Source organism: Mastigoproctus giganteus, chromosome 9, assembly GCF_048544385.1.
Source record: "Mastigoproctus giganteus isolate SK-2022 chromosome 9, ASM4854438v1, whole genome shotgun sequence".
In the NCBI taxonomy this organism is placed as follows: Eukaryota; Metazoa; Arthropoda; class Arachnida; order Uropygi; family Thelyphonidae; genus Mastigoproctus; species Mastigoproctus giganteus.
Window position 1 is genome coordinate 132,574,088 of NC_143583.1, and position 24,892 is coordinate 132,598,979.

A 24,892-nucleotide genomic window follows, 5' to 3' on the forward strand; every position below is an offset into this window, starting at 1 on the left:
AAGATCTGAAAATGTGATGTGTTTCATCCTCACTGATGATTACAGAGTGGCAAGTTCTCATATGTCAGGATCTTGGTTCATCATGACTAGTGATGATTTATCACCAATTATTATGAAGAAAGTCACAAATCATCGATATATGGCTAAGAACAGTCCTTAAAAGTCCTTCCAATGGAAGACAGGGTATTCTCCAAGGCCTAAAAAAAGCAAGACAATCTCAATAAAACATGAAAATCATGCTTATCATATATGTTGACTCGAACGACATGGTTCATTATGAATTTATCCTATGTGGCCAAACAGTGAATTAGGAATACTGTAGAAATTGTGATGCTGTTTAGAGAAAACAGAAGGAAGAAAAGTGGGACCTGGGATATTGGCACTTGCATTATGACAAAGCACCTGTATGCTCTGTGCTTTCCATTCAAGAATCTCTCACAAAGAATTCCACCACTCTGCCCAAGTCACAGATTTGCAAAGACCGAGGAAATTATTCAGAATGTGAAGCAGGAATTATTAGCAAATCCAAAAGAAGCATTGGAATCAGTTGTTGTTATTATTATTTAGGAGCATTAGCAACTACGGCCATATTGCTCTGGGGATATACAGTGGTCATTCGCTGACCTTTCCGCATCCTCCGTATTTGGTGGCTCACGGGCTGGAACCCAGTCTAATCAAGAAGCATGTGCTACACACTGCTGCTCCTGCCCACCTGGCTATGGAGGCGCCATTGGAATCAGTGTATACAGTATTAAGGTTAACTATTTCAAAGGAGATACACTAAATAGCTGATAAACTTCATCATTTCTGTCCCTGAACTTTTTAATCACACCTCATATGTACTAGTCAAAAAAAAAAAAAAAAAAAAAATCACAAGAGGCAATCTCTTTAGTAATGATATAAGATGTGTTAAAACTAATGGATGAGTTGGGTGGGTGGGTGTGTGTGTGTGTGTGTGCGTGCGCATGTAGTAAGTAGCTGGCACAGGTCTCAACTTACCAGAGGCTACTGTGATAATCTGAACAAATTCTCAGAAAATCAATAAGAATGTACCATTGTGTAGTGCATCAAGTGATGGTAAGATTATATAAGGAACAGAGTCTGTTATGGAGAAAGTGATCAGGTTAAAGACAACACCTGCCATTTCACTGCAAACCACCTGAATTCTAGCACAGATAGCTGTAGTTAGCAGCAAAATGGCTCATGGCAAAACCTCACCAATAGTCCTATCCAGAAAAACGATATTAGAAGGGAAGGGGGTTCCTTCTGAATCTGCTGGGCTTGTGACATTTTAACATTCCTGCCCCCACTGGCATACTGTTATGCCACTGGGAACAGATGGCAAAATTAACCCAACAGTATGTCAAATAATGAATAAATGACAGAACACATATCCACTGTTTATACCAATTATTTGAAGGGGAAAATGTCTCACTTTTAAGTTATCCGCTTGCTAAAAGCACACCCGGTTGTTAACTGAACATTCAAAGTGAATATTTTAAAATACAACTATAGATATAAAATTCTTGTTTTAGGAACATCAAAAAATAACGAAAACAATTTTTTCGGAAGGATTAATGCCTGACCATGAAATTTCAGAAAAGAAATTTAAAAGAAAGAAGCTGAACTAAATAAATACAGTACAAATTCACAAATCCAGTAACCTAGGGGCTTGATTACATATCCATTATTACACTTCCTACTGTTGCATATCATTTGATATGCAACAGTGATACACTTTCTATCACTGCATAGCATTAATAATGTGCTATGCATACTGTAAAGTATATATATACATATAATAAGGAGCAATGTATGCATTAAAAAAGAATGTACCAACAGATACTGCAAAAAAAAAAAAAAAAAAAATTTTTTTTCCTGGCACACATCCTCCCATTATAGGTATACAAGAGGCACTCACAATTCTGAGGAAAGCATGGTGTTTATAAACTGGAAGATTACTGAACATGAAAGCAAAGTTCATAAAGATTTATTCAGCTGTTACCAACCAAATATGTGAGAAGCATTTTCAGGATAATAAAAATATGAGATCATCATGTAACAATACTAGCTTTTGGAATGAGAGGTATGATAATTTACTCTCCCTCTTTTCCATATGGTAAGGCTATTACACTTTAAAACTGCTATGATTTTTTAATTTTAACACACAACTCAAACGTTTTTTCCCTAAACATGCATTATTCTGCAATGGAATTTCTTATAGAATTCAAATTCAGTTCTATTTAGTAACCAAATTAATTAACAATCTAGTTATTTGTGTGAATTCTGGAAGCATATAGTACATGTAGAAATGAATGAAAGAAAAACAAAAAATATATAATATATATAAAATAAATAAAGATAAAAGAAACTAAAGTAGCAATGGGGTGTGTGTGAGAGAGAGAGGAGAGAAACTTAATCATAGGTGAGGTGAAAGAACACATCAAGTGAATGCCTGAGATTATGTTAAAGAGAGGCTAGTAAATAAATGCTTCATCCAATCTAATTATCTCACTTTGAATAGAAATAAAATTTGTAGTAATCTACAAGATTAATTTTCATTTTACAAATTATTCTCAGTAAGCTTGAGAACTATCAAATTCATAATTTAGTTGAAACCTTTTTCCAAATTATAACTTTTCATCTTTATGTATATCTTATCTCAAAACAACCTGTATTATCTGTCTCCCTCTAATAGATATTTTTCTTACATGGTATTTCATTTTATGGTTAGACCACCAACTACATTTTTTCAGTTATTTAAAACTGACTGCTGAGGGGTAACATGCTTATAAATTGAATTTTAGAATCTACACCATCAGTAAAAGACAATGGAACTTTGAAAAAAGTAAAAATAAGAATGGTTCATAGACATATGTAATTCAGGAACAATTCATACCCGGAAGTTAAAAGAAATAACTCTACAACATCAAAGGATCCATATACCTTGCGGAAATTGTGGAATTAAGCAGAGAATAAATGTCACTTACACTACTATTCAGGAATAAAACAAAACAAAAAATAAAATAAATAATCTCAGTCCAGGCAAAAGTCATTTCAGTTTTTCAGCTTTCATACATCTTATCTGAGTCGCTCAAAATCTTTTATATTTTCCAAATAAAAACACTTGCTAGGAGCGAAACCATGGCTGCCTTCCCACGTTAACTACTAATATATCCTTCTGTATTTCTTTCAAGAATGACTTGAATAGGCTGCAGGAATAGTCAGAGGGGTGGTACTTTTGTTTTGATGCAACAGAATACGGGTTTTGCACTTGGGGAATGGTGGCCCTGGGATAAATTATAGACTCGGTGGGGGTGAAAAGGGATCTGGGAGTTATGATATGGGCAGACTTCTGAGTGGTGTAAACAGGTGGACAGGAGGGGCCCATGGTGTCCTGTCGATGATTTACAAAACATTATCTTGTAGAGATAAGGAGGTCATGGTCCCACTGTATAAGACAATTGTAAGGCCACATTTGGAACATTGTGTTCCAAGTATGAAGACCTCACCTGAAAAAATGATATTGGGGGTCCAAGGATGGGCAACTCACACAGTGAGATTGGCAAAGGGGTGACTATATGAGCAAAGACTGTATACGTGGGCTGCAGAGCTTTGCAACCAGCCACCTCAGGGGGGTGACCTGATTGAGGTTTATAAGGCAAACAAGGTGGGAATTTTCACTGTTATAAGGAATTCCAGAACTTGGGGTTATAAACTAAAATTGCAGGGGAAGAGGTTGGACTAAACAGGAAGTTTTCTTTGGCCAATGAGTCATTGATTGCTGGAGCAGGTTGCCTTTGCAGGTGGTTGAACCTGGCAGTTTGAATAAATTCAAAGGTCAACTGGATACAGGGGATCCTCATTATCCAAGGATAATAGATTCCAGAAAATTCTACTTAAAACAAAACCACTTAAAATGGGGACCAATTTTTGTAATGTTTATTATTTAAATAAAACTAAATGCAACTAGGCATAACATTTTAAGAGTTTAAGATTCTATATCTATATAATATCGGTGTAGATACACCATAAACTCTTAAAGAAAAACTATGAAGACAGTAGTGTGAAAGGAATCATTTCATCTGTATCTCATTGTGCTCATCCTTCGCGAGTTGCCTATGTATTGCATTACCTCGAATAAGTAACTGTCACTAATAGAGAAGACTATAGTTACTTATTCTATGTGGACGCCACCACCGTTTCAAAGCTAGTTGACTTCTCATCAGTGGGCGGGCAGGTTCCCTGGTATTGCAAATGAAGCCTTACTTATTTGAAGTAGTGCAATACATGGGCAACTTGTTGTGAAGGATGAGTAGATATGGTGTATTTACACCAATATTATATAGTAATATTTATCATGTACTTGTACATAGTAAAAAATGGATGAAGGAACTGAAAAATGAGAAAATTATTTTATTAGACATTTTTCATTATATGTTACACAATGTAAGGTTAAGTAAAGTTTGAGGTTACACTATTTTTTAATTGTGCGAATAAAGAATGAATCCATAGCTGTTCGTGTTTTTTTTTTTTGTCGTATTTTTTCAGATAAAATTGTGTTGCAGCATTTAGTTATGTCTTTAACATTTGTTGCACAATCATGAAGAAGATCATTCTCACAAAAAAAATATTCAAGTGCTTGGCCAATTTTCTCAAGGGAAAAAGATCTTTAATTCTTCAATTTTCAAATCCTCGTAACTGCAGGGACTCAGATACCAGGGACCCTCTGTAGTTACCTATGTGAGGAGGGAAGCAAATCATTTGTACTTTCCTAATCAATGTCACCCCCCCACCAGCCTGTGCAGTAAAAGCCTAAGCACTTTATCTTTTAAGCACTCATCTGATATAAAAACATTTGGTAAGCATGAACATTGTAACCTTTTTATTTGAAAATGGTTTTAAGTTGTTCATTTACAGTTGAAGGGTGTTAAAATACTAACAAACCATCAAATGAAATTGGATGCAAAATGCGGGAAGCATCTCTCAAAAGAGGGAAGAAGTCAGCGAGAATTCACAGCACAAGTTTAAGTTACAATTGTTGAGGCTAACAAACTTCTGGCTTATCTTCTTTTACTTTAGCACATACAATCATTATATGCTGTCAACAGCAAAACTTGCCTGCCATGATTATATAAAGTAACTGAATACACTATATGCAAAAGTATACATAACACCTAAGATTTAATTTTTTAAAAATAACTAGCTAGTGGTTGCAATAAAACAGTAATAAAGTTATGAATACCCTGGCCCTACTCATAGAGAATATAAATTAATATACAGTCGATTCCGGCTATTTGCGACATATCAGGACTACAGCATTTTGGCCTGATTACGTGGCTGCCCCAATTACCCGAAGTTTCACATAAATAGTTAAAAATACAATGGACCCCGCTTTACAATTGGTTCACTGTACAATCAAATCACGTTACGATGTGTAGCAAGCGCCGGTCATTGTGATCACGTTTGTGAGTTGAATTTTAATTCTATTAAACAGTGATTCTAATGAGTGAAAATAGGAGGCATATTATCCACAGGCTATAAAAGTAAAGATATATTAAGCACAAATTTACCCAATTAAAAAAATTAAATGATACGTGAAAATTGGAAGAATATATGTGATAATTGGAATAATTAATATATATTGTAATATGTACATACTAACTAGTTGATATTTCTGTTCACTGACACTTGTGGGGTGGGGATTAAAATTTAAAACAGTAAAAAGATAAGCAATCAATAACAAAGAACACGGCACACACAAATTGCAAGTAACACGATATGCGCAAGTGAGAATGGAGTAACAAGTAAGTTACAAAGTTTTAAAAATAGGAATTTAGAAAAAATTCTGAAAATTTATTTTTTTATATGATTGAAGATTCCATGGAAGTGTAAACACATTTCACCATAATAACCCACAGAATTCCAGCTGTCGGTATAATCGCAAATTCAATAAGATCGAGTTTAACACCCATTTATGATAGATTGCACTAACAAAAAGCCCAATAAACAGGTGACTGCTAATTGTTTTTATTGTTTTATGGCAGAATTTCGACCGAACTACGTGGTACGGTCACAGACAATCATAGCGTAATCTCCAGTGCTGCGGTCTCTTGCCCCGATTAAACGGCATGTTGTCCCAATTAAGCGAAGTAAAACCTGGCTATTTTCTCCACTGGGTTCTGTTTAAGGTTTGCCCCAATTAACCAGTGGCCCAAATACCTGGAATCCACTGTATATTATTATTGCATAAATGATAAATTAAGACTGAATATCAAAAGAAGTTCTAACCTAAAAATAAATACCTGGATATATTAAAACAAATACATTGGGTGACCTATGATGCAAATAAAAGAATTAAAAAAACTTAAGTTAAAACTAAAAATTGTGATTTAAAATTCCAATTAAAAATTGCTTAGAGAGCATACTGAACCAGTTAATTCATTGTTTCAGAACACTGGAAATTAGGTTATTATATGAAGGTTATCAGTTAAAAATAAAACTGTGGATGAGTTACATGATAGTGTTACCATATTTAGAATATAATTTTAAGAAGGGAGAACTCAAAAATTTGAGCAAAAACTGAAATCTGGGGGAGGGGGTTAAAATGTATTTATTTATTTATTTTCACTTTTATTTATCTGTTTTGCGTAAATGTTATGAATTGTAGACAAAAGCAATTGTATGTAATTTTTTTTTTCTAACAGGAGGTAAAATTAGGATATAAACAGACGTGCTTACCCTTGGAACCTTAATAGCTCAGAATGTTGAAATATAGATGGAAAGTAGAAGGCACGCAATTGAAAGACTATAAAGTTTGTATTGGTTTATCCAGGAACATAATTTACCATTTGCATTATTGACTTATGTGTTTTAATATTGCAGTATGTTGGTCATTAAAGTTAATTGATATGTTCCTGTTGATACCAATTTAATTAATTAATTTAACTACTTTGGTAGATGGCTAAGTTAAAATGATGCCCCTGCACTAACCTATATGTTAGTCATTCTACCTGGTAGCATGAGGCCTTTGCCCTTAAATATTTTATAGGTTAATGTTATTAAATTAAATTATAATATATAGATATATTTGACATTTATTCAAATATATCTATCACCAACTGATGATGTTACCAACAGCAAACTCAAAATGGGAAGCATTCAAGGAACTAATCTTGGAGGCTACCAGGCTTTACATACTAACTAAGAAATATTGTTCAAGGTTTAGGCCTAAATGGTTGTCAGATGAACTAATGAGACATGTGGCAGAGAAGAAAAATGCATGGGATACATACAAATTAATGGGTGACATGGAAGCCTATGGTAGATATAAGTTGGTCTGTAATCAAGTCACAAAGGAGATTAGGCAGGCAAAGGCAGACTACGAAAAATCCTTGGCAAAGGATGCAAAGAAAAACAGAAAAGAGTTCTTTACTTATGTAAACTCTAGAAGGAAGGGGATGAATCAGATTGGTCCACTTGATATCAATGATTCAATCGTTGATGATCCTGCTCAGGTAGATATCCATCCAGTTATATTAAACAAGGCAGCAAAGGAAGTAAGCAAACCCTTAGCCATAATTATGAGAGCTTCCTTGGACTCGGGGGGAGGTACCCATGGACTGGAAATGTGCAAATGTGACACCAATCCACAAAGGGGGAGACAGGCAGGTAATTACAGACCTGTTAGTTTAACTTCTCTTCCAGGGAAATTAATGGAGGCACTGGTTAAAGAAGCACTGCAGGATCATCTAGACAAGACTTCAGCTATAGTTCGGACACAGCATGGGTTTGTTAAAGGGAAGTCTTGTCTGACCAATTTGATTGGATACTGTGATGTAGTCACAAAGGAACTGGATGCAAAAAATAATTTTGATATTATATATTTGGATCTTAGAAAGGCTTCTGATACTGTTGCACACGGAAGACTGCTGCACAAATTGGAGCAGTGTGGCACTGGAGGCAAATTGCTGCTACAGATAAAGGGATAGTTGAGTGGGAAAAGACAGAGTGGTAATCAATGGACACTGCTCTTCGTGGACTAATGTTATTAGTGGAGTACCCCAGGGTTCAATGTTGGGTCCATTGTTGTTTTCTGTATTCATGAATGATATTGATGATGGTATACCAGGCTTAATATCCAAGTTTGCAGACGATACGAAGCTCGGCAGGGTTGTTAATGACAGTACACTGCTGCAACAGGATCTAGAAAAGTTGAGCAGATGGGCTGAGAAGTGGCAAATGAAGTTTAACACTGACAAATGTAAAGTACTGCATATGGGAAGCAGTAACCCCAGAGAAACATTATCAACTGTGGTACTACACTGACAGTGCTAGAGAATGAAAAGGACCTGGGGGGTAATTGTGCAGGCAGATAAGAAGTTTTGTGAGCAGTGCAGACAGTCTGCAAGAGTAGCTCACGGTGCCTTATCAATGATATACATGAATTTTTCTAGCAGGGATAAGGAGGTGATTATCATCTTGTATAAAGCAATGGTCAGGCCACACCTTGAGTACTGTATACAGGTCTAGAGACCTCATTTCAAGAAGGATGTAGAACTGCTGGAACGAGTACAGAGAAGGGCAACAAGATTAGTAAATGGAACAAAGGGTTGCTCTTACGAAGAAAGGCTTAAGTTTTGCAAATTACAGTGTCTGGAGACTAGGCACCTGCGAGGTGATCTGATTGAGGTGTATAAAGCCTTGAATGGTTTGAGCATGCTCAATGCTGATTGGATTCTTCCTCTTGCTCAGAATAATCGCCTGAGAAGGCATAAATTCAAATTGAGGAAAGACAGTTGTAGGATAGATGTGCAGAAGTTTGCCTTTAGCCAGCTGATGGTTGATTGCTGGAACAAACTTCCATCTGTCATTGTAAAATAGATGTGCAGAAGTTTGCCTTCAGCCAGCTGGTGGTTGATTGCTGTAACAAACGTCCATCTGTCATTGTAGAAGTTGATAGCTTACACATATTCAAGGCAGAACAGGACAAACATTTGGAGAGAGTGAATGGGTGAAATGAGTTTTTTTTTTTGGCTGATGCTATATAAGCTTGTTTTCTTGCATCATGTGCCCTCGCTAATGCTAATAACAGGCAAAAGGTAAAATTTAAAAAAAATATGTAACACCATTTCAAAGTGACTCTTTGTGCAAGTTTTTTAGTACAATAATTATTACTTTTTGAGGAATAAACAAGGAGTTAACTTTTATTCAGTCAGTAGGATTTCTTCTTAACCAACTCTCCTTATATGAATAAATTATAAATGATACATTAAAATAATATTAATATAATTTAAAACTCAATGTACTCCTTACTATCAACACATGGGTAGTCTAACATCCCAGGATCGTAGTGGTGAACCCCAACCAGACCCCAGAAATATCAAACCCCCAAGCAATCTTTAGTAATGGAAGACATTTTGTCACGAATACGAATTTAAAATGAGTGAAATACTATTAAAATTTTTAAATTTTGGGGGTTTGATATTTCTGGGGTCAGGTTGGAGTTCGCCACTATGATCCTGGGATGTTAGACTACCTGTGTGTTGAGAGTGAGGAGCACATTATCAGTTTTAAATAATTTTAATGTATCATTTATAATTTATTCGCATAAGGAGAGTTAGTTAGGAAGAAATCCTGCTGACTGAATAAAAGGTAACCCCTTGTTTATTCCTCATATATTAATAGAACATAGGAAGAATTGAGAATTTGTAAGCTCTCATTTATTTAATAATTATTACAGCTATATTGTGACTAACACTTCTTGATAAGCATTAATGATTTATTCTTTGCATGTGGCTATTACAGAGCTCATCTCTGCTTGAGCAGACTCATAGAATATGTGGTTAGTTGGGGGATCTAAAGAAGTAGGGAGTGAAGGACATTCACTGTGATTTAAAAGAAAGTTTAGCAAATGTTTGACTGTAAATTGAGAACTGCAATAAAGAAGCTAGTCTTTTTTATGATTATTATAAAGATATTAGGCAAATGGGTTCAGTGCACATTCTTATGAGAATAACTGCATGTCTTTTCATTTGAAAACTTAATTTTCTATAGTTGACATTCAGATTTCATTTGGAATATTTTGTTTTTACCTGGTCGATTTAGCCATATTTGTGACTACTAACTCTTGTATTTTCTGCATGAGTGTTTTAATCATTATGGTAAATCAAAGCAATGAAGAATTTAAGTCTGTTGGGGTTTTTTTGCCACTATCAACACGCTAATTACCTAGGATGCTTGCATGCCCAGGAATGGACACACACACACAGTAAACACTGAATTATGAACACCCCATCCATAATAGACTATGCTGATTAGCTCACAATATAAAAGGCCAAACAGCTTCCTATGCCAGAGCAGTGGTAATTTGCATCTGGTCATGCAAGTCAATGATAAAGTTGCAATTATTATGTATTATGGGACATAGGAAAGATATCATGGGGTTTCAAAAAGGCATCATTATGGGAGCCGATGCATCAGGTGATTCTATATCAGAAACAGCATATCTTGTTGGCTGCTTGTGGACTAATGTGGTTAAGGTGTACAAAGAGGTCAAACAACCTCTCGCCGACAAAACTAAAGGATTACGCAAGTTGAATGTTCGTAGTGAGCAGAGGTTGCAGCATGTTTTACAGGCTCAACGGTGACTATGCAACAGTTTACATCACAATACAATGGGGAATACAGAATAATATGGGCATGTTTCACTGGAAAAAACTAGGAACCTTGATACGTATGGCCCAACGTTTCACTCGTGAGGTTTCCTGCAGCTCTTAGCGGCACCCAAAAACAAATAACACATACCTACATACCAGCACCTCTAAGGAAACCATGTGCACCCTGGGCAGAAACGGATTCTTCAAATACGATAATATCCCATGTTATCGGGACTGCACTGTGCACAAGTGGTTTGAAGAACACTGTGAAGATATCATGCATCTTGATTGGCCTCCAAATTCACCTAATCTTGGTCCAATTGAACATGTATGTTTTGGAGAGGGAAGTGAGGTGTACAGACACGCAGCCATCAGATTCTAACACTGTGGAAAGCCTTGAAGGCAGCATGATGACTGCAGATCCCTATGGACATCTTCAGACATCTAGTGGAGTCAATGACTGGGCGAATAGCAGCTGTTTGTGTGTGGCCCAACATGGTATTAGGTAGGTGGTCATAATTCAGTGATCACTCGGTGTGTGTGTGTGTAGAGAGAGAGAGAGAGACAGACAGACAGAAGAATTTGATACCAAATTGGATTACTAAATGAGTTTTCAGTGGAGATCATTTATTACATTTAGTGGAGCAGTATATAGGAGGCAACTGAGAGAGAATTTCTCAGTGTAGTTCAATGCAATCAGTATAGATGACTGCCTATAAAGCGCTTCCACAGTTGAATGTAGCAACTAGACTGATGCAGCACAGAGATAACACCATTAGGAAGGCCTACTACAACACATATCTTCATATTTATTTCAGAGCCATCTGTGTATTTACTTTGAGTAGTGGCAGTGTTTTGATGAAAAGGCTGTATGTATCTGTTTAATGTTTAGATCAGCAAGTTCTCCCACCACTGCTACAAATAGTCATCACAGTGAACAGGCCATGGTGGTCTGAACACAATGTTCTAGTGAGACATATTATCAATATTACATTTTGTAATCTAATTTTAGATGGTTTATGGTGGAGCTTCAAGGTCTTTGCACATTGATGTTATATAGGTTCTCAGGCAATGAGCAAGGCATTACAGTATTTGGGATCAGCCGTTGCAAAATAATAATTCTATTTGGGCTATAGAAAGGGATACCCATAGTCCAGTTTAGATGTGATTAGTATATAGTGTACACATAATAAGATATGACAGCTAACTTCCCACATCACTACAGATACCACAATAAGTGTTTAGTTTTTTTTTTTTAAGAGATTATGCAAGGATGTGTGATGTGTTTCAGAGGGTTACATTTGCTATCAAGAGCTGGAGCAAAAAAAAAAAGCAAATGATAATGTTAAGGGACACTGTATGGTTTCAACCTCATTTCAAGGTTAGGATTCAGTTTATTTTCTGAAAAACATGTGCATTGATGTTTTTTTTTTTTTTTTGGCCTCCCACTTTGATATTCTGTAATGATGGTTACAGGATATCAAGGGGGGGGATACATTTCTATTTTATTTACTGTCTTTGCATCTGTTGTTCAATCATATGCATATCTGAAAGTGACATTGCCACATAATGTGTGGTATGCAAACATACAATGAGGAGTTCCATCTTGTACTAGATATAAGATATAATGATATCTGGTTTGAAAGGTTCTATGGCTTAGAAAAGATTGATTTAATTTTGATAGGTGTCCTCTCAAACCAGAGAGGCAAAGATCCTGTAGTAAACTATATCACCAAGCTGTGTCAAACACTTTTTTAATGAACATGCAGATTGTAACTAGCTGTTCATTGCAAAGAAGGCATTACAGATCTATTTTGCTTTTACCTATGTTTAATAATTGCTGGGTATCTAAGAACCATAACAGTTATATTTTTTATCATATTTTTCTACACAGCTGGTAAGGTTAACAATGTAGTGCACTGGATTGGAGTTGTTTTGCTCCTGTCTGGGAAAGGCAAATAAATAGGTAGTTTTTCCAACATAGATTATATTGTAGAGTAATAGCATGATGGATAGAGATTTCACTTGGAACCCACTAGATCACATGCCATCTGGGCCTACAGCACCCTCCTACAATTTGGCTAGTGTTTCCTGTAATTCTAAAGCTGATTAGACACTGTAGGGTTGAATTCAATTTCAGTTTGCATTTTTATGTTAGTGCTTTGTACTTGCAAAAGTGTTGAATGTAATAACAGGATACTGCTGATAACTCTGCAAGGTTTCCACAAGGGCATCTGCAATTTGATCAGATGTAGTTACCTATCCATTCCAGTGCATTATTGGAGACAGTACAGAAAATGATTTGCTATCTATTTGTTTAATTTTGTTTCAAATTACATGGCTATCTATATTTCTATTGATAGTGAAAGCAAAATACATCCAGGATTCTTTATACTGTTATATCGACTGTAAGGAGTCCTTAGACTCTTTACAGTTGATATAACAGTACAAAGATTAATAAGATTGTCAATAGTGTGTGTGTGTGGGGGGGGGGGGGGGGGTACTATGCAAAAGATTCAAGACTTGTTTTCTTTTGGCGTGATGCATTCATTATTCCACAATCAAAGCTGGTGTGAGGCCTGGTGCAACTATTTTTAAGAGGCTCTGCCTATTGTGACCTTTACTTGCCAACTAATGAAACACATAACAGTATTTGTTAACCTGCCGGAGAGCACATAACATTTTGCAATTAAATCACGTAAACGGGGATTGAGGCAATCCCTGTTTTTAATATTTCTTATTCATTCTTTTCTCTCTGATTACAAACTATATGGGCTTTAAATAAAAAATTTTAATTTTATTAATAACTTTTTTATTAATTATTTAATATAAAACAGAGCTACGTTGCTCAATACGTTCTACACTGTACTTCAATATTAGTAGAAGAATAAGAGAAATTTACCTCACTATGATGCGTAAAACACTTCCTAAATGACACTCTCCAGCAATTAAAACAAATATAAAATGAATGCAAAATTATTACTGTAATAAAACTAATTAAAAACAATTAATTAGTTTTACTACAGTAAATTAAAAAAAATTAAACCAAGTTTAATGTAAATTTTGAAAAAAGGCTTTAGGAAGGAAAGTATTTTCAACATTTACGTTACACTTGATTTAATTTTTTTAAATTGTTTTTTTAATTGTTTTTAATTAATTTTATTACTGTAATTATTTTGCATTAATTTTATATTCATTTTAATTGTTGGAGAGTTATTAGGAAGTGTTAAGTATCATACTTAACACTTCCTAGAATAAGAATAAGAGAAGTAAATTTCTCTTATTCTTCTACAAATATTAATTCTTTAAGGAAGGTGGATTTATCTGAAAAAATAGTTATCTTTCAGATATCTAATATCACATTTATATCTACAGTAGTTATTTTTAATAAAAATATGCTGCACCAAAAGCTTTTGGTGCAGCAAAAGCCTTAGGCTTCCTTGTGCCTATGGCTACTAATAATAATAATGTTACTTTTCTCACATTGGGAGGCATGCTACCATCTAGATAAACAATGTCAGTGGTTACAAAAGTATAAGAACCTATAGTACTTAGTACCATGCATAGGTTAAAGGCACAGAAGACTAAAGATATTTGCAGATATTGGTCTTAAATTTCTGTAGACTTTAGTTTGAGAAATACATGTGAAGGAAGGCTTGTTTCAGAAAACAGAAGAGGATAAATGAGGAAGAGAAAACTTGTTCTGTAAGTTTGGAGTTGGAAAGGAATGGCTGCTGACTGTTTGTGCATGTATTTGGCATAGCAGATTGTATTTTATAATTCTTTCAGTTTTTATCATTTTTCATCTTTTTTATGACTTTCCATTATTATATTTCACTACCTTATTTTCTGTTTTATCATTCTTTATATTCCTATATATATATGTATATAAATAATATTAGTAATACTACCTGTATATTTATTAATACTATATACAATATAATATTATTACATTAACCCTTTAATGAGTACACTCATATACATTTTGATATGTGGAGCATGTACATATATATTTCAGTCATTTCAGATAATGTATTCCATTTATGCACAAAATGTCTAGAAATCTTCAAACAGGTGTTGCCACATCTTAACTGTGTTCAAAGGTAATTGTAAACACAGTTTATAATATATGGCAGCAAGAAAGTAGCTTTGAAAATTGGAATACAAACCATACCTGCTAGAGTCAGTGTCCAATTTGAACATATAAAAGCTAAAATGGAATTAAATTCTCTGGAAACTTATTCTAAATGGATAAAACTGAATCATGTGATAGATATACACAGATCTTTAACATTTAACAGATTTAAAAATAGACTTTTGATTACTGCACCAAAAAAGGTAACCATGATTTTTTTCACAATTTTTCTTAAATTCTGATTTGATTATTTGACAATAATTTCACTAATGCTGGACAATCAAATCACAATAAGAACAAATTAATATTTAAAATGTGTTCATTTCTAAAGAACTTCAAAATTACACAGTGAAACTCCATGCACATTCAGAAAATTAATCACTGCAGGTTCACACGCATTTCAGTGACTCGCTCACTCATGAAAGATTTAGTATTGCTATACCAAAAGGTCAACAAAAGAAAACTTAAGTTTTTTGGGTCATATAGTAAGAACGGAAAACTTTCTGTTGAAGAATATAATGGAAAGAAAAATCGAGTGGAAGAGGTGCAGAGGAAGACCTGCAACTAGGTGGAAGGATGGGATTAGTGAACTGGGCACAACACTTTGCGATGCTGCTCGTAGAGTACATGAGCAATGCAGTTGGAGGAATTTGTTGGTGGCCACAACAGCTCCTCAGGGAGCTACGTGACTGGAAGAAGAAGATATTAAAGGGTGGCATGCACAATTTTGACATATTTAAATGTTTCCTAAGAAACACTTATTCATTAATAGCTAACAAATGTTACGAATTTTCAGGTTCAGATTCTTGGAAAATATTCTAATTTTATCCATGTTCAACATGTCCTCCATTTTGTTGAACAAGTTCCACCAATGTTTGTAATGCAATGATGACAAGTCTTTTTCTCTTACACAAAATCTCACAATCTGTAATCAGAAGTGGCCAAAAATACCCAACGTCTTGATGATCTAGATAATATGAGAGGACCATAAACTTCAAAAAAATCCAATATGATTACTGGCTTATGTGGCATGGTGATGTTTTACATAAACCACTGGTTGTCCACAGGAAGCTGAGCTCCTTGATATACAAAAGAAAATACATTCTGAAGCATATACAGGTACTGTTATAACAGTTCGATGAAGAAGGATCCAATTAAATCATGATTTTATAGGACTATACACACTGGTCACTTTTTTCACCGTGAATATTTTCAGTCCAATTCAAAATTAAAATAAAATTCATCTGAAAACCATGTGCTGTATAACACTGCATTTCTCCATTCTGCTCATGCAGTAAACTGGTCTTCTCTACTTATTTTCAGAGAGTTAATGCAGCACTATATAGTTGTATAGGAACACTCTCAAATCCAAATGAAGAATTCATTAACAGAACACCAAGATATTTCAAATTCATGAAATGAAATTGTTTTCTTGCTGACTTTCAGGGACTATGTAGCATTGCAACTGTAAAGGCTTTAACATTTTCATTTACCTTTACAGAGCCTGTCACTTCAAACTGCTGAGATAAATTGAATTTATTATGTTTCTTACTGGTGCACAAGTTTCAACTAAACCTAAACTTCCTTTGCATAGGAGTTGCACCATTTATTTAGTGAAAAAAAGGACAATTTTCTTACTGAGCAGATTCACGAGCATCGAAAATGCTGTGACATTGTTTTTTTGTCAATTTTCCAGGAACTACTACATGCTATTGCCAATTTTAAATAAAATTCAATAGTTCAGTTTTAACTAATGACACAAATGTGTCGTGTTTTGTGCACACCCTGTATATAACATTATTACATTACACATAACATGAATAAAGGTTGTATAAACACTATATATGCAGCACAAATAAATGTACAATAAACATATATTGATAAATAAATAATTTCCATATTATGATTTTTATTTAATTTATTTTATAATTGTATTAAACTGCTGGTATATGACAGGCAGCTCTAAAGAAACAAAAAACGTAAACATATAACACACTGAGTATAATAAATTCACATAACCTACATTGAATTAAAATTACCTTTCTAAGCGGCACAGAGGCCTAGGGCTCCCAGTAGTGATTTGAAATATTTTTCAGAATTTTATTACTACATTAATACTAATCCAATAATATGTCAAAGTTGCACTTTTCCCACAATTTTCTGTGAGTGTATGCAATAAAGCATTAATCCTATCATCAATATTTGGACAACCATGCTCTACTCAAGCACCTATGTATGACAACTATAAATATGCTTGTAGGCCTTCAAGGAAGCAGTAGTAAGATTCTGAATGCAACATGCTGTGATCAATAGAATTCAGTCTGCTAGCATAGAACAATAACAGGGTTCCAGATAAGCAGTAGGTCTGTGCATGATAATTCTGTTATCATGCTGATGAAGTATCATGCACAATGCCACTATGAACTGTGAATGGAAGCACACTGTTGGCAATGTGAACTGTAAATGGATGCACACTGTTGCTGAAACCTTCACGACAACTTCCAAAGCTGATGGAACATGACAGGGAGTCCTGTAAAGAACCATCTGCTTATAACATAGGATGACATTGTTGCAGCATGCACAGGACCTCAGTGATATGACTGGGAGATGTCAGCACCAGTATAGTGCACAGGACGTTGCATGATATAAATTACCACAGTCATGCAGCCATTCACAAGCCACTAATCATCCAATTAACACCAAATGCTGTCTAGCTTGGTATAAGCCCACCACTCTTGGACCACAGACCAACTGAAAGCAATGCGTGATGAGTCACGGTACAGATCAACCAGTCTGATGGTCATGCCTGGGTGCTGTAGATGCTTGGAGAAAGCTACATGCCAGACTTTATCTATCATCCTGAAAATGAAGTTTGGCAGAGGCAGCATCATGATGATCCGGGACTACTTTTTATGGTTTGGTCTGGGACCATCGGTTGTTTTGGACAAAATCATGAATGCTTAGGTCTGTCTAGACATCCTGTACAATAATGTGTTACCAACACTGTGACAGCATGTTGGGGCAGGCCCATAGCTATATCAGCAGGGCATGTCATACTGCTTTCATCGTGCTAGACTCGTTTGAGGACATGAATATCAAAAAGCTGGACTGGCCAGCCCAGAGCCTGATCTCAGTCATATAGGGAACCTCTGCGATGAATTTAATTACTGGATGCACATGAGGAGAAATTTCCCAAAAGAGAGCTGAAATGGTCACTGCTTTAAAGGCTGAACAGCAGAAAATATCAAGGTACATGTACAAAAAACTGGTGGAGAGTTTTCCAAGGAGAACTAGAAGCTGTCATAAAAGGTTTTGGTACATGTTATTAGTTTTCCTGTAATTAATGGTTATTTTAAGATAAACAGGTGTCTGGATATTAATGGTTGTTGTTGTTGTTATTTGGTTTTTAGGAGCATTAGCAACTAAGGCCATATTGCTCCAGGGATATGCGGTGGTCATTCCCTGACCTTTCCGCATCCTCCGTATTTGGTGGACATGGGCTCGAACCCCGTAATCAAGAAGCATGTGCTACGCACTGCTGCTCCTGCCCACCTGGCTATGGAGGTGCCATTATTAATGGTAGGGCAGTGAGTATTTTATTTATTATTTAAATTTTAAGTAGACATAATTTTGCAGTAGGATCCAAAATCCTACAGCACCTCAGATCCCCAATGGATCTAAATGTGCCATGTTATTACATCAGTACAACTGAAATTATTAGCAATACAATGCTCAGTTTGAAAAGAACAATACGCCTGTTAGTCATCCTTGACTGACTTCACTCCATTTTTTTTTTTTTTTTTTATTACTTTCACTGTTTCAGTCACATGTACAATGGAAACAATTTTTCAAGCAACAAACATCTCACAAATTATTTAACAGATAATTTTAACATGATCAAAGATGTAAGATCAGACAAACTTCTTTGGATTCCATAAGTTCATCAGAGTTTGGAGCCCATCAATAGCACAAGCACCATCATTTCCAATATTTTTTTATTTCATAAAACAATTCTCAGTTCAGCTACAATTGAAACCAGAAACAGTGTCCATGGCCAATCTTGATTTAAAGTTCATTCACAATTCACTTGAGAAAGTTAATTTCAGCCTTTAATCTCAAACTGGACAAATAAGAATAACAGATGCCATCTCCTCCTCCTCTGATTTTCAAAACCACCATCTATTATAACTGCTGCTCCAAACCGAAGATAAGAAAGGGTAGCACCTGAACAAACCATGAAAAACTTAATTTAACCCATTACAGAGTAATGGGTTAAATTCCTGAGTTATCTAATATAGCAAACCATTTCAATCCCTTTTATGTTCTAATTTCTTTATCACTCTTGGACTTAAGTGTTGTTTTAAATTAGTTAAATAGGTTTTCATAGCAAATAAGTTTTTCTAAGTTGCATTTTGCTGAAAGGGAAAAATAAAGACATTCTTAAATGTAATTCGACACAAATTGTTACGTACTAGAGCAACTAAACTGTACTGTTTTTGAGTACGATGGAGAGTGGTAAAAAAAAAAAGGCTTGATAACTGTTAAGCGCAAAACAAATGTAATGATCAAGTACTCTATTATTAATCGAGTACTTGATCATTACAAGTGATTAATTAAAATAATAATGCATCCAGAGGTGAGCTCTGAATTTAACTTTCAAGCATTGCAACCTCTATTGTTAATTCTAACTTTGTTGGATTTTAGGTACACCAGCTACTTGGACACTGCGCTATTGCATATTATATCTGTACAAGTATGTATATATGTTCACAGGCCAATTTCAAGGTGAGGTGGGAAAACTGTAATTCCTCCACCTGAGATTGGCAAATTACAACTTTGATTGAAGAGCACTTTAGAAAATCCTCTGATCAGAGATGGGAATTACACCCATACCTCTCCAAATAAGTGAAAAGTGGCAAAACTACTCAGAAACCTGTTAGTTTTACCTATTGTTCATGATACTGATTCACTTCATAAACTTAATTAGGCATCATTAATGAAGTACTTAATGTAAGTATGAGATATTTTATATGATAAGGCCAAATTCTTAAGGAAAATGACTATCTACAGTAATATCTGAACTGCAATATAACTATGTTGTTGTGGTTTTCACTTTTAACAAAGTCGTTTCACAAATAAGCTAAAACTTGATTTTTTTAAAAATTAATTAGAAGATTCTGGCTAAACATCCTTTTTTTTTTTTTTTTTTTTTTTTAAGACTACAATATTATTAAAGTAAAACATCTTAGACTAGTAAACAACCATTTTCAAACATATGATTATAGTTTCAGTCATTCTCTGCCTGGAACGATTTTTAGCCTTTTCAGATTTTACTTTGTATACAATAACCAAACTTTTTTTTTTTTTTTTTTTTACCTGGCTGAAAAAATAGCTATGCTATTTTTTTTTTTTTTTTCCCCAAGAAATACCTGGTTTATTATCTATTGAAAAAGCACCTAATAAATTTGCCAATTTCAGAATTTTAATTCTGACACCAAAAAACACTATCTGAAATCATAAATTTTAATTTTGTTACCAGATTATCAGATTAAAAAATGAAATTTCACATTTGTGATCAATATTTAAACTAATATTTAAAATTATTTTTTAAATGCAAAGAAAAATTTTGAATGTAGAATCAGTTTAAATGTAGTATATACTGAACTAAAAATTAGCACTTGCTTTTGAAAAATTAGTACCAATTCATTATTTAACATTTTTTTTTTTATTATTTTTTTTTTATTAGGCAACCCTAGAGTGACAACACCATGCTTCTCACAATACAATATGGTGACAAACGTGTTCTAAATGTCAAGTAATTTCACAAAATACTACTTCAGAAAAGTAAGCACCTGGCTAAATGTGATGATGAAGGTAATAACAAAATGAGCAGACTTATCTGCATAGTGTATGACAAGAAATGTGCCATTTCGTGCACTGGGATTGGGGGGGGGTGACATTTAATTTGAAAAAAAATTCAATACTTGTTCATTATCCTCCAGCCAGTGTAAATTACAAGTTGAACATAACCTAAACAGTGTATATTTATTTACACACAAAGTGTATATTTATTTATACATAAATATATAGTATAAAAATTCTTACCACTCTTAATAGTATTTAATTTATAAGTTTATATTCCATGTATATAAATGATTTTATTCAGTTGTTTCATACAGTCAAGAACTGGCTATATACTAAATGAGTGCAAAATTGATCAACTTTTTGAGTAATTTCAGTTAGCAGCACTGGCAAGTCTCTCCACACCCCATGATTAAAAGTTTGTATTTTTAATCATTTTGCCAATCAGAAAGTTACTTGTGCAGCTTGTTTATGTAAAACTCCAGTAAACTTATTTAAAAATCTTTTGTGTGAGTATAGAAAATTATTAGGTGTTATGAATGTTTTAGCAGCAGTCATATTATGCTACAGAAACCCCATCTTTAGCAAATCTTGTATTTTTGAACAATTTTTTTTTTGATTATGGAAAACCAGAAAAATATTTCATAACATGTTACATGTTTTGTCTGCAACACAGGAAACTGGTGGTAATTTTCTTGGCTCATATCTATGTAATCACTCCTTTCAAGTACAAAATTATCTTTGATGTTTTGATAAGCTGTTACAATTTGGAAATAAGAACTACATTCCCTGCTCACTCATCATTGTATATATTAACACCATGATTTATATAATTTCAGAAAAAATATTCCCTATATTGCCTGCTTTGTATTCTTTTCAGAATATCACATTAATTTTTGAGATTTACACATCTCTTGATCATATGCAACATCAAGAGATAAATAATCCTGCTGTAACTTTTTTATTACATATGATGAAAAGACATACTGAAACAATACAGTTTTTCTGTAAGTTATTACAAGTATTAATAATCATAACATTAGTGTGTAACTTTCATAACATGAGTATCAATTCTCACAAAGATCATTGGTACTACAATTTCTCTATATAATTTCACATTCAACCATAATCATTATATATAGAAATTGTCGCAGACAATTCTGTATATAATTTAGTAAAGTGCAGTAATCAAGAATAGTGATAAACAGTGACAGATCAAATAGAATGTGTGGAGTACTGCACATAAAATAAATGGGCTTTTAGTAACAGCCCACAAAACATTATGAAAACCACACTTTCCAATTCTCATACGTCATCTATATAACGATTTTACTTTTAAAATCATATGCAAAAAAAAAATTACCAAAAGATAATGTTAGAATGAGTTTTCTGCTGATAAACTGTAGGAAATCTCACCAAATAAGTTCCACAAATCTTGCTATGCAACTCTAGTGTATAGGCTAATGAAAATGCAATCAATCTCATTCAATTAAGTATAACATTATTATTGACTCATTCATAAATGATTATGAAATTGTGCATATGGTAACTTTATTTTCTCTCAGCTGAAAGTTAAAAGTGTGTTCCAATTTAGATCTTGGATAGACATAACTTTGTAACTTGGACAAAGGAAATTTCACCTGATTTTAGTGGTCAGTTTAGGGGTACATTATATCAGATGGTAAAGATGCACCATAACCACTACAAGGTACTGATATCAAAATCAGCACAATTTTAAATGAAGCATAGCAAAACATTAACTAAGGATTGTATCCTTATTTAATAACCTGAATTGATCTCATGAATTTTGGCACATAACATTTTAAATATATTTTTCATTTTTAATTGAGTGAAAAACATGTACTTAATCTAATCTAAGGAATTCTTATGTAGGTGTATAGATATGCAATATCAACTTGAAAGCATATAAAGAGACTGTATGCTCTTTAAAATTGCAGCATATCCTATTTTTCTTCATACTATATGCATAAAATATTAATGAATGAGTCTGAAAACTAGTGTATCCTGAGAAGGGTCAAGAGAGCTACAAAAAGAAGCTACTGCCTGAAATGCTACACGTGACAAATTCACTGTGCGTAAAACTCCATGTATGAGTATTCAAAAATACCCTGTTATAAGCCAAGTCAGGCATATAAAAATTTTGTCAAAAGTAATAAACAAAAATTATACTGAGAAGAAAATAATTACTGGTATTTATATATATATATATACATATATATATTATAAGACCATGTTATTCTAGAATGAGGAATATGCGATTCTATAAGTTCTCTTTTCCACATCTGATTTCTGACAGCAAGCATTTGGGAGAGGTCTCCTGGAAGTATTAAATGCAAGCAAAATTTTAGTTGTTTCTAAAAAGTAAAAATTATTTAAAATTCATTTGAATCAGAAATAAATTGCCAAGGTTACTTAAAGAAGAAAATTATTTCTTGCAGCCTGAATTTCATATTAAAATGCTATCATTCTTTATAACTTATGTAATAACTGAAAATAGGGTTACAATTTTCTCCAACCCCAAAAACCACATGTTTTAGAAATTAATACAGAGGTTAACAACAGTAAGAAAACAATTCTTGGAAATTCCATGCTGCATCAAAATTATCAGTCCCTGGTGGGATGGAATTTCAGTCTGTTAATGACTGAAATTATGTTATGGTCTTCTTTGAACCCACCTAAATTAATCTCAGCCAGTGGAACATGGGCCCTACCCCTTCTAGCACACAATTGATCCAATTTTATAGAAATTTAAAAAAAAGTTATTTGATCGAACGAGATGAACACAATGCACTTTATGCAGTAGCTTTATATATATATATATATATATATATATATATATATATAAATGGATGAAAATAAAATTTAGTCGTCTTCTTCATTCATACAAAAGACCGAATGGCTAATTTCATCTAATTGGTATGGCAAGATAGTTTCTGACTAGTGGTTACTAGTCTAACAAGCACAGGTTTCCAATAAATATGTATTATGTCCAAGACCACACTATCCTTTTATGGGCAGAATACTATGAAAAATATAAAAACACCATGTGTATGTATGTATATATATATATACACACACACCATGTATATAAAATGCCTTAAACCAGCTGTAGTCCCAATGTCATAAATTAATTTATGGTACTGAGAGGTGTTTTCTGTTTTTTTTAAGAACTGACTGCATAGTACACATGAATTAGTAGCCATCTGAGATTTTTATTACAATTATACAGTACTCAAGAGTTTCAATTCACATTTATTTTGCCATCCTTTTTTGTTTTAATACAAGTTTTCAAAGGATTTTTCAACTAATAACTGACCAGAAAAATATTATTACAGGGCTGAACATTATTACAGGCTTCTAAAGCAGAAGAGCATTAAATGAGGGGGGAAAAGCAAATATCCTATGCAACAACTAGATCATAAAACAATTTCTGGCACATGTCAACAGTAGTGCATGCCACTTTTTTTTCTTTTTAATTTCCCACTCCAACCTTCATGCTTAGTCTTTACAACATCATCGCCATCCTGTTCAACACATTTTACTTGTGGCATATGCAGCTCTTGTTATTAGCATTCCTCCCATGTGATAAAAAAAAAAAATCAGGAATGAAACTAAACACAATGTAAATTTCACTTTTATTATCAAAGATTATGATTGGGTCATAATCAACATAACAGAAACCCACTGCTCGTATTTACTACCATTTAGCATTAATTCAGCACAGGAAAATGGGAATATAGCAAACTCCTCATGACACTGATTCTGTAAAGAAGAGGAGTAGTGAGGTTATATAGTGCCTAACAGACAATGCAATATATTTGCACCCTAAATAAACAGTGATATCTACTACCCCACAGACTGGTGCTCAGTGGCAAATCCCCTGTTGTAAGAATGAACATTTGTTGACCTATATTAAATTTATTTTATATAGGTGCTTTGCATAAAATTCCTTTATGCAAAGAGTGGGGGGGGAGATTATTCTGGATCTACCCTTAGGTGGAATGAACACATTTCTAACGTGTGGCATGCTGCAGAAATAGGTTGGCCACCCCTGGGCTAATTTATTCACAACATATAAATGAATAAAGTGCATACTGTTTGCACATATTCCATTTGCCTATTATACGAAAGTGAAGAAACATGTGCATGCTTAAAGAAAATAACGGTTTTGACACCCATATGGGTAGCAGTAACCCGATAGTAAAGTACCAACTGT

At 34.0% G+C, this 24,892-nt stretch overlaps 1 protein-coding gene across 4 annotated transcripts in view; it reads right to left on the reverse strand.

Annotated features, from left to right (window-relative positions):
• LOC150080742 (uncharacterized) overlaps positions 1-24,892 on the reverse strand; it is a 95,549-nt gene that overhangs the window by 34,426 nt on the left and 36,231 nt on the right. Inside the window, exon 2 of one of the 4 annotated variants that reach the window (XM_090381468.1) lies at positions 22,906-22,993. The exons of 2 other annotated variants lie outside the window; for them this stretch is intronic. The gene's annotated coding sequence lies outside the window, so the exon portion shown is untranslated. Of the gene's footprint in view, positions 1-22,863; positions 22,994-24,892 lie in introns of all 4 variants that reach the window. One more of the 4 variants, XM_090381467.1, reaches the window with a different exon arrangement.